We start from the raw sequence: 12,028 nt of genomic DNA on the forward strand, positions 1-12,028 counted from the left end.
AGAGAAGCAATGTGGCCCAGTGGAAAGAGCACGGACTTGGGAGTCTGAGGTCGTGGGTTCGAATCCCAGGTCTGCCACATGTCTGCTATGTGACCTTGGGTAAGTCATTTAACTTCTCTGAGCCTGTTATCTCTTCTGTAAAGTGGGGATTAAGACTGAGCCCCACGTGGGACAACCTGATCACCTTGTATCCCCCCAACGCTTAGAACAGTGCTTTGCACATAGTAAGCGCTTAACAAATGCCATTATTATTATTATTATTATTATTATTATTATTATTATTATTATGTAATGGAGCTGGGATTAAAACCCAGGTCCTCTGACTCCAAGGCCCATGCTCTTTCCACTAAGCCATGTTGCTTTCCGTGTACAATATATACAAGAGTACAGTATAACGGAGTTGGTAGACATATTCCCTGCCTATAATGAGCTTACAGGATAAAGGATAAAAAAATTCCTTCTATAAAGTCTTTTCTTACCTCTCTTGCCACAACCTTATGGAGTCCCACCCTAAAAGTTGTTTCACTGGGGACCTTTGATGATATCCTTGAAGGCTTCATGCATTAATCAAGTTTACCCCAAGTGAGTATCCTTTATCTGACAATTTTTCATTGGAAAAACTTAAATTTAAGCGTGGATGCTACATGGAGAAAGACTGATTCTCTTTTGCTGAGACCTACGTTGGTCTGGGCTTGTAGCCCACTGTAGACCTGGCTGGCCTCCAGGTAGCTCCCGGGGCTCACATAGGCCAGAGGTTTGTCTGGGAAAGCCCTGCCATTGGCAGACCCAGGCTCCACCTGCAGTTGGGCATTCTCGTGGGCCACTGAGAAGGCCTGCACAAAGAACCTGCCATACTGGATACCCACAGCAGCATTTCTACCAGCCTACCTGAAGATCCTCAGGGAGAACGGGGATCAATTGCAAGAATGGGTTCACTTCTTTCGGATTGAAAACAAGGCCGAGAACAATTGGTCTATTAAGCAGTAGGTGGACTCAGCTGCTTTCCAGTAATTAAATGGGATCAGGACCCAACTTTGAAACTCCCTGGAAAATCAAGTCATTTGAGTTGAAGATCATGTTTGAGGATTATCTTGCCATTGACATTTGACTTGATGCCTAAGTATGGTAGAGGCCAGATTAGAGCTGCAGGGATATCAATAAATAGATATGTAATATACAGTATATACATCTATAGTATTGCTTCCTCTTTTCTGTAATTTATTTACACATCTATCGCCCCTTCTAGACTGTAAACTCCTTGAGAGTAAATTGTATAGTAGCAGTAGTGGTAGTAGTAGTAGCAGTTACCATATAAATTGGCTTCTGTGTTTTCTGTGTGCAGAACACTGTACTAAGGGCTGGGAAAAATATATGGGTGAGAATTAGATATGATCCCTAGTTAGTGCTATTTCTATTGTATTCTCCCACATGCCATGCTTAGTACAGTGCTCTGTACCGAGTAGGTGCTTAATAAATCTACTGATTGTTTGATTAGATTAATCAGACAGATTTCTGAAAAGCAATGTATTGGAAATCATTGTTTTGCACTACTTCTCCAACAAGATATATAATAAGAATAATGTAAATTGTGGTATTTATTGAGTACTTACTAGGGGTAGATACAATACAATCAGATCAGACACAGTATCTGTCCCACATGGGTCACATGGCCCAAGGGGGAGAGAGAACAGATATTTGAGCCCCAATTTGCAGATGGGGTGAACTGAGGCCCAGGGCAGTTAAGTGACATAAATTGCACAGCAGGCAAGTGGCAGAACATGGATTAGAGCCCAGGTTTTCTGGCTCCCGGTCCTGTGTTCTTTGCAGTGGCCATTTTGCTTTGCCATGGAACAAGTGTCTGTCCATCCAGAATTCATGAGGACAGACAGAATCCATGAGGGTCGCCATTACCATCCAATCATTCCCATTCTCATCGGGCCAGGACACAAAAGATCCAACACTGAATAAGGTCAACTGGGGTTAGCAGGCAGCCTGAAAGTCTAATTGAGGCTGTTTAAGCTCTTTGAAACAAATGTTGATGTTAGAATATAAAAAGTCAATGTTTATTATACATGGTTATATGTCCTTGAGAGGAAGGGAATATTGGAAGTACTACAAGATAGAACAGGACACTATGGAATGGAGTTTGACATGGATTAATTTAATCCTTTAAATAAATAAATGATTTGTTTCACAAAACCAACTCTGACTGGTTGGCTTCTTAGTGAAGACAGACAACAGTTCTTTCATATGGTATTTTAGAGTGATCGCTACCATCCTTTTCATTGGGAAGCCTGGAGGGGCATGAATAAATCCATTTTGAACATTGACTTTGTCTATTTTTTTTTGCTTTGGTGTTATAAAGGAATGCTTTGGTTTTTGGAGGGAGACATACCAGTGTAAGTAGCTGTGACCATTAGGATCAGTGTACCAAATGCTTTAATTTGAAAGAGACTTTCCTCTTACCTTAGGTTGGAGTGCAAGTTAAGCTCATTTTTTCTAGGAGTAAGAATAGATGCTCTAGTCTTCCAAAGGGCTTTCTTTTGGAAGAATCCATTCATCTCTCTTCCTGGCAGCAATTCGGAGGGGTAGAATCTTGCTTTGATGACTGTGACTCCAGAAATCCTGGGGGCCTGGGTGTTTAATGTAGGAATCTAGTTACCTGGCTCCTGAGCTCATCGTGCCTTATACTTATGGCCCTGGCAAAGGAGAACAAGGCAGGCAACTTCAACTGTTCCCAGACACCCACGGCACGATCCTAAGTCAGAGAGATCCTAGAATCTGGGGCTTGAGAGTGTCGTCTTCATCCTCCTGTTCCCACATCTAATCCGTCTCACTCTAAGGAGAATCTTTCTTGCATCAGATACAACCCAAACTGGTAGACAAAATGTAAAGTTAAACTCAAATTTAATTTTTAAAAATTATCCTTGCCCTAATCTCTAGTTCTCTTCCTAATAGAATCAGCATAACTCCTTGAAGGAAAGGTTAATGTTTACCTACTCATATTGTACTCTTCTGAGTACTGAGTAAAGTGCTCCACAGATAGAAAGCACACAACAAATGACACTGCAATTTTATTGGAGATTGAATTTCAGGTTTTGATCTAGACTGTGAGCCCATTGTTGGGTAGGGACCATCTCTATATGTTGCCGATTTGTACTTCCCAAGTGCTTAGTACAGTGCTCTGCACACAGTAAGCGCTCAATAAATACGATTGCATGAATGAATGAATATGGAAAATGAAATATCATCAGTCAATGCTTGGTTATCAGTCATTTGTTTTTCCAAAAGTTGTCAGCAGGAAAAACAATCTTCTGTACCTCTTACTATACAATCAAATCAGACACCGTACCTGTCCCACAAGGGACTCACAATCTAAGGTGGAGAGAGAACAGATATTTGATCCCCATTTTTCATATTAGGGATCTGAAGCACAGAGCAGTTAAGTGCGGTTAAGTAGTTCTTATAACCTCTTCTCCTGTCTACCAACATCTTCAGACTTTTCAATCTGTTCACACTCCATTAGCCCATATCTTTAATGACTGCCTTCTGCTGGCTCCTTTCAGGAGTCTTTCCTCACATACTGGTCTGGCCCTCTGGTTTGCAAGTACTGGTTGGGTGTCTTCTGAGAATTAAAAAATTTGTCTGTGTAGGTGCGGTGAGCATCCTCTTCCATCTGCTGAAAATAATGAATTCCAGGACTGTCAGTGAAACAATGACTAATCCTTTCTCACTAATACAGTCCATCTGTGAGGGAGCAATTTCTATGGTTTTCCCCCACTTTCCATATTGAAATGTTGAATACTAGTAATTGGAGAAGCAGAGATAGTCAGCCTGTCCTGATTCTACTAGAACAAAGGGAAAAAAAACTCAGATGATTCAGTACCCATAGAATGAGTCAGGCTTCCTGCTCAACTATTAACAGCACCTCAAGGGTCCCCTTGCAGACTGCAAGCTCCTTGTAGGCAAGGATCATGTCTTCCAACTCATTGTATTGTACTTTCCCAAGGGCTTAGTACAATGGTCTGCCCACAGTAAGTGCTTAATAAATACCAGTGATTGATTGCGTGTCAAATTCCTTGTCACATACAAGAAATCAGACAGCAGAGATAATGCAGATCCATCAGTGGGTAAAAATACATTCAATGCATATTACCATTTCTGCTCCCACTTAGTTTTCAGTAGAATCTGTGGGAGAATTCTGTGAATTCCTTCCTTTTAGAATAGGATCACAGTAATCTTTTTGCCTACTGATCTAAGCAACAATAAAACTGAAGAGATAGGTTGGCCGACACTATTTTCAAAGACATGAAAGCTCGTTGTGGGCAGGGGACATTTCTACCAACTCTTTTCTCTTGTACTCTCCCAAGCAGAGAAGCAGCATGGCTCAATGGAAAGAGCACGGGCTTGGGAGTCAGAGGTCATGGGTTCTAATCTCGTCTCTGCCAATTGTCAGCTGTGTGACTTTGGGCAAGTCACTTAACTTCTCTGTGCCTCAGTTACCTCATCTGTAAAATGAGGATGAAGACTGTGAGCCTCACGTGGGACAACCTGATCACCTTGTATCCTCCCCAGTGCTTAGAACTATGCTTTGCACATAGTAAGCGCTTAACAAATACCATCATTAATTAATTAATTAAGCACTCTGCACAAGTAAGAACTCAATAAATATGATTGATTGATATGTTAATGACCCTCTTCTGCTGCTGTTCAGGCAGTCTGTGAAATGCTTGTCAATCAACCAATGGCATTTGAAAGGGAAACACTCTGTTATTCCTTCTGGCAACTACTCTTAGAGATCCAAGTGACAATCTCATACTTGGAATACACAAGAGGACACCCCCAGAAATCCAACTTCTTTCTCAGATACCTGTTACATTATAATATGCCATGTAAAAAGCATCATCAATCTATCTGGTCTAGAGTGCAACCTTCCTATGGTCACTAAAAACACTACTGATTCATTTTAATAGAGTTTAACACAACTCGGACTGTTAAATTTTTTAAGCTGGACTTTCTGTTCTAATTGTTTCTGGCCTTGATTATTTATTCTCACAATTCTACATAACTATTCTGCCTCACTTGGGTTTGTAACCCTTTGAATAGCTGGTATTTATCCCAGCACTTACTTTACCATGCTTTGTGTAAAGTTAGTACTTTGTAAATTTTGATATCCAAATAATGTTATTTATTGAGTGTTTACTGTGCATAGAGCACTGTACTAAACTCTTGGGAGGGTACAAAAGAGTTGGTAGACACATTCCTTGCCCACAAGGAGCTTACAGCCTAGAGAGGAGCTTACAGTCTACAGGTTCAACTTCAACAGAAACTGCATTTCTGTCTTTGAAGATTGGGTCCTCCAGCATTTAAGTCTTGACTTGTAATCTTTACTAAGCAGAATCCTTAATTTATTTCATGTCATAATATTCACTTAAAAACAACTGTAAGTTCTTTAAGCCCAGGGATCATGTCTATCTACTATATTGTACACTGCCATGTAGTTAACATAGGGCTCTGGCACACAGTAAGTTATCAATAAATACCAATTAAGTGACTGAGCAAGACTCTTGTGGGCTACTCTTTCTGCTAGTCATTTTTCCCAACTGCATAGCTGTGGCCTGAGTGGGCAGGGGTTTTCTTGTCTTCTCATTCGCAACAGGCTTCATTCATTCATTCAGTCGTATTTCTTAAGGGCTTACTGTGTGCAGAGCACTGTGCTAAGTGCTTAGGAAAGTATAATACAACAATAAACAGTGATATTCCCTGACCATAAGGAGCTCACAATCTCAAGGGGAGAGACAAACATCAATACAAATAAATACAATTACTGATATATACATAAGTGAGAAGCAACATGGCTCAGTGGAAAGAGCAAGGGCTTTGGAGTCAGAGGTCATGGGTTCAAATCCTGACTCCACCAATTGCCAGCTGTGTGACTTTGGGCAAGTCACTTAACTTCTCTGGGCCTCAGTTACCTCATCTGTAAAATGGCAATTAAGGCTGTGAGCCCCCCATGGGACAACCTGATCACTTTGTAGCCTCCCCAGTGCTTAGAACAGTGCTTTGCACACAATAAGCACTTAATAAATGCCATTATTATTATCATTATAAGTACTGTGGGGCTGGGAAGTGGGGGAAGAGCAAAGGGAGCAGGTCAGGGTGATGCAGAAGGGAGTGGATGATGAGGAAAAGTGGGGCTTAGTCTGGAAAGGCCTAGGAGGAAATGTGCCTTCAATGAGACTTTGAAGTGGGGAGGGTAACTGTAAGTCAGATATGATGAGGGAGGGTCTTTCAGGCCAGAGGCAGGATGTGGACCACAGGTCGGCAGCAAGACAGGCAAGATCAAGGCACAGGGAGAAGGTTAGCAGTATAGCAGTGAAGTATTTGCGCTGGCTGTAGAAGGAGAGAAGCGAGGTGAGGTAGGAGGGGACAATGTGATGGAGTACTTTAAAGCCAATGGTGAAGAATTATTGTGTGATCGGAGATGGATGGGCAACCCCTGGAGATTTTTGAGGAGGTGGGTGACATGTCCTGAATGTTTCTGTAGAAAGATGATCCAGGCAGTGGAGTGAAGTATGGACTGGAGTGGGGAGAGACAGGAGGTTGGGACGTCAGCAAGGAGGTTGATGCAATAATCTAGATCGGATAGGATGAGTGACTTTCTATAAATCTAAATTTATTTCAAACTGAGGATGCTTTAATACATTCTCAATCTAGCTGTAAGCACCAACTCCAGGGGCCATCACCATTACAGTCCACAAGTTGAAAGTGAAACTCATTAGAAGTGGGACCCAACTGGGAGGGAGAGTTCTACAACAAATAGCAGAGAGGGAAAGCTGTGTACCAAGCTAATGGGTCAGCATTCACGGGAGTGAGAGTCTATAAGAGTCACAGGGAAGAAAGCACGCTATTTCCCCCACAGTTAGGTAGGCAACAGCAGCACCAGACTGAGAGGTAAATTGGGCTGATGAATGCTTCATCAGCATCCTCCCTCCTTCCCTTCCCTGTTCTGAATTTGACACTCAGCCCTGGGGGGTAAGCCCCACTCACTCCATTGTGGAAGACCAGATCACCATGAAAATTTGTAGCTGATGATCACAACTCCAGCCCAGTTACGAAGGAGACATCTCAAGTGGAAAACTTGTATCACTAGCCAGAGAACTAGACTCTGAGACCCTAATTCTTGTCCAAATAGTTATAGTGATTCCCAAAATCAGACATTTAGGAAGCTTGGTTTGAGGGACACCATCTGGTTGGGAGGGAGCTGAAAGGAAATAGTCCCTGTGAGAAGCTGCATAGCCTAGTGGATAGAGCACAGGCCTGAGGGTCTGAGAGACTTGGGTTCTTATCCTGACCTTGCCACTTGTCTGCTGTGTGACCTTGGGTGAATTGCTTCACTTCTCTCTGCTTCAGTTACCTCACCTGTAAATGGGGGTCAATACTGTGAGCATATGTGCATGTGCTACCCTAGCATTTAGTTCAATGCCTGGCACGCAGTAAACACCTAACAAATATCGTAAAAAAGTTACCCCTGGTGAAATATGCCCTCTAGAGCCAGAGGGCATTGTTTCAATTATTACTTACCACTTCACTGGAAGTTATTTCTCAGATGGGTTTCAGGAAATTAACTACACTTAAGGCAAACTGTCTCTGGAATAATGTAGAACCATAAAACTGGAAAGCACTTTAAAAACCATTTCTCTGGAAAGAGCATGGACCTGGGAGTTAGAGGACCTGGGTTTTAATCCCAACTCTGCCACTTGTTGGCTGTGTGGCCTTGAACAAGTCATTTAACTGCTCAATGCCTCAGTTTCCTCATTTTCAAAGTGGGAATTAAATACCTGTTCTATCTCCTACCTAAATTCGTGGCTCAGTGGAGAAGCAGCATGGCTCAGTGGAAAGAGCACAGGCTTTGGAGTCAGAGGTTATGGGTTCAAATTCTGGCTCTGCCAACTGTCAGCTGTGTGACTTTGGACAAGTCACTTAACATCTCTGGGCCTCAGTTACCTCATCTGTAAAATGGGGATTAAACCTGTGAGCTCCCCGTGAGACAACCTGATCACCTTGTAACCTCCCCAGCGCTTAGAACAGTGCTTTGCACTTAGTAAGTGCTTAATACTATTATTATTATATTATCATATTGTGAGCCAATTGAGGGACAGGGACTATGTCTGACCTGATTGTACTGTATCTACCCCAGAGCTCAGTGCAGTGATTGGTACATACCAAGTACTTAACATGTATTTTTATTATTATCAATATTAATAATGATAATAATAATAATAGCAGTCACTCTAGTCCATCTCCTGGCCACCAGGCAAGGCTACATCTAAAACATCTGGGAAAGATAGCTGGGCACATTAGCAAAGGAAATTCCATGGTCTTCCTTGGTCAAACTTTCCTGCACTAATAGATCCTGCTATTTGGTACACAGGATTCCTTGTATGGTGGGAATTTGGTCAATAAAGCTGGAAAGATAAATGTTTCTAGATAGATTACAAGTTTGGTGGCAGGTGAATCCCAGCCTTAGCTCTCAATTAATCAATCAATCAATGGCATTCATTGAGCGCTTACTTTGTGCATCCCAATCCCAATCCAATCCAATCCCAATCCAAACCCTCCCCACCCCTCTCACCCTTCCCCCTCCCTCCCCACCCTCGACAGCTGCTGCCAAGTGTGGCCTCTGGAACCCCCGCTCCATTTTAAGTAAGATCCCTTTCATCCTGGACCTTTTCCTTTCCAGTTCTCTACTCCTCCTCGCCCTAATCGAAACACGGCTGTCGCCGGACGACACGGTCTCTTCTGCTGCTCTCTGCAGTGCAGGCCTCTTCTTCTCCCACTCCCCCAGACTCACCAGAAAAGGAGGAGGTGTCGGTTTCCTTCTCGCCCCCCAATGTCGCTTTCGCACTATCCCTCCTCCCCCTTCCCTTTCCTTCCCTTCCTTTGAAGCCCACATTATTCGCCTCTACCACCCCCTCCAGATTCTTGTAGCCGTCATCTACCGCCCTCCCGGCCCCACTTCCAACTTCTTTAACGACTTTGACCCCTTCCTCACCTTCCTTCTCTCCTTCTCCACGCCCACTCTGATCCTCGGAGACTTCAATATCCACATGGATATCCCTAACGACTTCTCTGCCGCCCGCCTTCTATCTCTCCTTGACGCTGCCAACCTCTTCCTCCACCCCACCTCACCCACTCACCAACTTGGTCATACCCTCGACCTCATCATCTCCTACCGCTGCACTGTGTCCACCCTCACCAACTCTGTAATCCCTCTCTCTGATCATAATTTTCTCACCTGCCTCCTCACTCACACTCCTTTCCCCTGTAAATCCGTATTACTCCCTCACAGAGATCTCCGCTCTCTGGACCCCACCCATCTTTCGGAGCGCCTCACACCCCACCTCGCCGCCCTCTCCTCTCTACCCAGTCTTGATGATCAGATTACTGCTCTCAACTCTACCCTTACTACTCAGCTAGACTCACTCACTCCCCTTTCCCTTCGCCGCTCTCGCACCACTAACCCACAGCCCTGGATCACTGCCACTGTCCGCCTCCTTCGCTCTTATGCTCGAGCTGCCGAACGCTGCTGGCGAAAGTCTAAACACCATGCCAACCTCGTTCACTTCAAGTTTATCCTATCCTGCCTTAACTCAGTCCTCTCTTCTGCCAGACAAAACTATTTCTCCTCCCTTATTGACACCTATGCCCATCACCCCCGCCAGCTCTTCCGTACATTCAACTCCCTTCTCAGGCCCCCGGTTCCTCCCCCTCCTCCTTCCCTCACCCCCAACGATCTGGCCTCCTACTTCATTAACAAAATTAAATCCATCAGGTCCGACCTCCCCAAAGTCTCTTCCCCTCTTTCTCCAACCCCCCGGCTCTCAACACTCTCTGCTACTCTCCCATCCTTCCCAGCAGTATCCTCTGAGTAACTCTCCTCCCTCCTCTCAAGTGCTACTCTGGCCACCTGTGCTTCTGACCCCATTCCCTCTCATCTTATGAAATCTCTCGCTCCATCCCTTCTCCCCTCCTTAACTTCCATCTTCAACCACTCACTCTCCACTGGTTCCTTCCCCTCTGCCTTCAAACATGCCCATGTCTCTCCCATCCTAAAAAAACCCTCTCTTGACCCCACCTCACCTTCTAGTTATCGTCCCATATCCCTCCTACCATTCCTTTCCAAACTCCTTGAACGAGTTGTCTACACGCGCTGCCTAGAATTCCTCAACAACAACTCTCTCCTCGACCCCCTCCAGTCTGGCTTCCGTCCCCTTCATTCCACGGAAACTGCCCTCTCAAAAGTCACCAATGACCTCCTGCTTGCCAAATCCAACGGCTCATATTCTGTCCTAATCCTCCTCGACCTCTCAGCTGCCTTTGACACTGTGGACCATCCCCTTCTCCTCAACACGCTATCTGACCTTGGCTTCACAGACTCCGTCCTCTCCTGGTTCTCCTCTTATCTCTCTGGTCGTTCTTTCTCAGTCTCTTTTGCAGGCTCCTCCTCCCCCTCCCATCCTCTTACTGTGGGGGTTCCCCAAGGTTCAGTGCTTGGTCCCCTTCTGTTCTCAATCTACACTCACTCCCTTGGTGACCTCATTCGCTCCCACGGCTTCAACTATCATCTCTACGCTGATGACACCCAGATCTACATCTCTGCCCCTGCTCTCTCCCCCTCCCTCCAGGCTCGCATCTCCTCCTGCCTTCAGGACATCTCCATCTGGATGTCCGCCCGCCACCTAAAGCTCAACATGTCGAAGACTGAGCTCCTTGTCTTCCCTCCCAAACCTTGTCCTCTCCCTGACTTTCCCATCGCTGTTGACGGCACTACCATCCTTCCCGTCTCACAAGCCCGCAACCTTGGTGTCATCCTCGACTCCGCTCTCTCATTCACCCCTCACATCCAAGCCGTCACCAAAACCTGCCGGTCTCAGCTCCGCAACATTGCCAAGATCCGCCCTTTCCTCTCCATCCAAACCGCTACCCTGCTCATTCAAGCTCTCATCCTATCCCGTCTGGACTACTGCACCAGCCTTCTCTCTGATCTCCCATCCTCGTGTCTCTCTCCACTTCAATCCATACTTCATGCTGCTGCCCGGATTATTTTTGTCCAGAAACGCTCTGGGCATATTACTCCCCTCCTCAAAAATCTCCAGTGGCTACCAATCAATCTGCGCATCAGGCAGAAACTCCTCACCCTGGGCTTCAAGGCTCTCCATCACCTCGCCCCCTCCTACCTCACCTCCCTTCTCTCCTTCTACTGCCCAGCCCGCACCCTCCGCTCCTCCACCGCTAATCTCCTCACTGTACCTCCTTCTCGCCTGTCCCGCCATCGACCCCCGGCCCACGTCATCCCCCGGGCCTGGAATGCCCTCCCTCTGCCCCTCTGCCAAGCTAGCTCTCTTCCTCCCTTCAAGGCCCTGCTGAGAGCTCACCTCCTCCAGGAGGCCTTCCCAGACTGAGCCCCTTCCTTCCTCTCCCCCTCGTCCCACTCTCCATCCCCCCATCTTACCTCCTTCCCTTCCCCACAGCACCTGTATATATGTATATATGGTTGTACATATTTATTACTCTATTTATTTATTTATTTCACTTGTACATTTCTATCCTATTTATTTTATTTTGTTGGTATGTTTGGTTCTGTTCTCTGTCTCCCCCTTTTAGACTGTGAGCCCACTGTTGTGTAGGGACTGTCTCTATGTGTTGCCAATTTGTACTTCCCAAGCGCTTAGTACAGTGCTCTGCACATAGTAAGCGCTCAATAAATACGATTGATTGATTGATTTATTGATTGATTGATTGTGCAGAGCACAAAGTGCTTGGGAGAGTACATGCAACAGAATGAGCAGACAAGTTCCCTACCCCTAACAGGCTTAAATCTTTACTCCTGAAACCTTCAAATCTATAAATACACTGCACAGCTGTCCATGCAGAGGCAAGAGCATATCCCCAAAGATATCTATCTCTTAAGCTTTAGTTTGAAAACAAGAACCATATCTTTACAAGGCACATGTTTTGTTGCCAA

This window comes from Tachyglossus aculeatus, chromosome 3 (assembly GCF_015852505.1).
Source record: "Tachyglossus aculeatus isolate mTacAcu1 chromosome 3, mTacAcu1.pri, whole genome shotgun sequence".
NCBI lineage: Eukaryota > Metazoa > Chordata > Mammalia > Monotremata > Tachyglossidae > Tachyglossus > Tachyglossus aculeatus.